The sequence below is a fragment of the Neophocaena asiaeorientalis genome, unplaced genomic scaffold (assembly GCF_003031525.2).
Source record: "Neophocaena asiaeorientalis asiaeorientalis breed wild unplaced genomic scaffold, Neophocaena_asiaeorientalis_V1.1 scaffold151, whole genome shotgun sequence".
In the NCBI taxonomy this organism is placed as follows: domain Eukaryota; kingdom Metazoa; phylum Chordata; class Mammalia; order Artiodactyla; family Phocoenidae; genus Neophocaena; species Neophocaena asiaeorientalis.
Genome location: NW_020175490.1, coordinates 2,234,902 through 2,237,325, shown reverse-complemented (window position 1 = coordinate 2,237,325; position 2,424 = coordinate 2,234,902). Strand labels below are relative to the sequence as shown.

Here is a 2,424-nt window from a genome sequence, read left to right as displayed (position 1 = left end):
TTTTTTTTTTTTTTTTTTTTTTTTTTTTGCGGTACAAGGGCCTCTCACTGTTGTGGCCTCTCCCGGCTCCAGACGCACAGGCTCCGTGGCCATGGCTCACAGGCCTAGCCACTCCACGGCATGTGGGATCTTCCTGGACCAGAGCATGAACCCGTGTCCCCTGCATCAGCAGGCGAACTCTCAACCACTGCGCCACCAGGGAAGCCACTCAGATTCTTAATTACTGCTCAGAAACCCCTTCAATCACCCATATTAACACTTAAACAAAAAATTTTTGGTCAAATTATTTTAGAATGGGTTTATTGAGTTTAGACCCAACAAGTATTTACTCACTCATAACAGCTTTATATCACACTATATTATAAGCATATTATTAATCTCCCTCTCAGAAACATAATTAAGGTTATATTTTATAGTAAATTTTATCTCAATTCTTGAAATATTTACCCACCATCTTCTACCCCTGGTTTCTGACACCTTGGCTACATAAATGCATAGATACTTCAGCAGAATAGCTTTGACTGCCTAATTAGTCCAATAGAACCATATTTGGGGATTGAATTATTTATTTGACTAATATTTATCAAGCACTTTCTATGTTCCAAGTTCTGTTCTAGATGCTTGGAATGTACCAGTGAACAAAATAAATGGAGTCCTTGCTCTCAGAAAGCTCATACTTTAGTGAGTGGAGACAGACTCTAATACACAAGCAAGTTAATATATGTTAGAGAGTGGTAAGAGCTAATAAGAAAAAATAAAAAGGCTAAAGAGACACAAAAAGATGGATACCGGGGCTTCCCTGGTGGCACAGTGGTTGAGAGTCCGCCTGCCGATGCAGGGGACACGGGTTCATGCGCCAGTCCGGGAAGATCCCACATGCCGTGGAGTGGCTAGGCCTGTGAGCCATGGCCACGGAGCCTGCACGTCCGGAGCCTGTGCTCCGCAACGGGAGAGGCCACAACAGTGAGAGGCCAACGCACCGCAAGAAAAAAAAAAAAAAGATGAATACCATACTGTTATAAATAGATTACTCAATAAAGGCTGCTTTGAAGTAACGAAGTGATTTGAAATCAGAACAAAGAATGGATAGAGTAAGGGAGTGAACCTTATGGCTCTAGTGGGAAATGAATCCCAACACCGGAAATAGGAAGTACGGATGCCCTGAGGCACATGTGTGCTTAAGACTTTTTAAGTACTGCAAGAAGGCAGCTGGCTAGAGAATAAGAGGGGAAAAATGGCAGAGTAAAATTCAGAAAAATGGTGAGAAGCTTGATCACATGGGCCTTGATGATCACATGGTAAATGTTTTAAAATCTTTTATCCTAAGTGAGATAGAAAACCCTTCAAGAGCTTTTGAACAGAGAAATGATATAATCTAACTTAGATTTTGCAAAAATCACTCTGAGTACTTTTTGATGAATAGACTACAAAGTTCACAGATAGAAGCCAAGGGAAATGGCAAAAGCATATGGAAGAAAATCAAAGAAGAATCACAGTAAGGGTTGGATTGAAGGCTTCCAGGGATCACTATCTTAACCATCTGTTCTTTTTCTCTTCTACAGAAAATCACAGGAAGTTCAGCTGTTTCAACTTCAAGAAGCACTTTTACCAGTACAGAACAAATGTTTAACCTTTTGTCTTTCAGTGAAAATGAAAACAAATGAACTGTCTTTTTGGGGGGTCTTCTAATAGAGAATACAATTTCAGTTAAAATGGTGGATGTATGGAAATGAAGTGGAAGAAGCAAACTGGATTTTCTAGTTTTATTGCATATAATATCTGCACTTCATTGAGTAAGGGGAACTGGTCATGACTTGCCCTCAGCAATAGGTGAAAGGAGATGGTGCCCATCTGGAGACAAGAGCTGTAAATTGGTCAGCTCCTCCTTTATACACTCATCAAACCCCAGGCCTAGAATTGTGCAGAAGAAGTTTCCTAATATATTATTTAACCAACATCATAGCTTGAGTTCATTTTTTTCTTCAGTAAGTTATGATTTTAGCAAAGTATGCCTATGTATCTTTCTTCCCATCTATAAGTTAATTTGCTTTCTTGTTGATTATTTTCTTTCCAGATTTCTGCATATTTCCAAGCTTCAGGAAAATTTTATTATTTAGCAAACATTTGGTTATTGTCTAAAATAAATTGGGCTTTTGATTCAAGATTGTGTAACTGAGTATATTTGTATGAAAAGACAAATATTATTAGATAAAGAACAGCAAAGAGATTGGGGAGTGTCAGCAATGGAAGAGGAGAATGTTAAAATTTCTGGAAGGGTGAATCTTGGTAGAAGAATTCTGGCACATGGTCATCTGAGCTACTAAGTAAGGAGATGTACCACTTCTGTTACATACACACAGAATTCTGAATAAATATTTTAGTACATGATGAACTGCATTAAAAAAATAAAAGGATTCTCTAGAT

The 2,424-nt window shown here is 38.4% G+C and overlaps 1 protein-coding gene across 3 annotated transcripts in view; it reads left to right on the top strand.

Annotated features, from left to right (window-relative positions):
* LOC112415742 (caspase-13) overlaps window positions 1–2,424 on the top strand; it is an 18,439-nt gene extending 16,015 nt beyond the window's left edge. For 2 of the 3 annotated variants that reach the window (XM_024768902.1, XM_024768903.1), the window contains exon 9: window positions 1,563–2,162. The gene's annotated coding sequence lies outside the window, so the exon portion shown is untranslated. Of the gene's footprint in view, window positions 1–1,562 lie in introns of all 3 variants that reach the window. The other variant, XM_024768901.1, reaches the window with a different exon arrangement.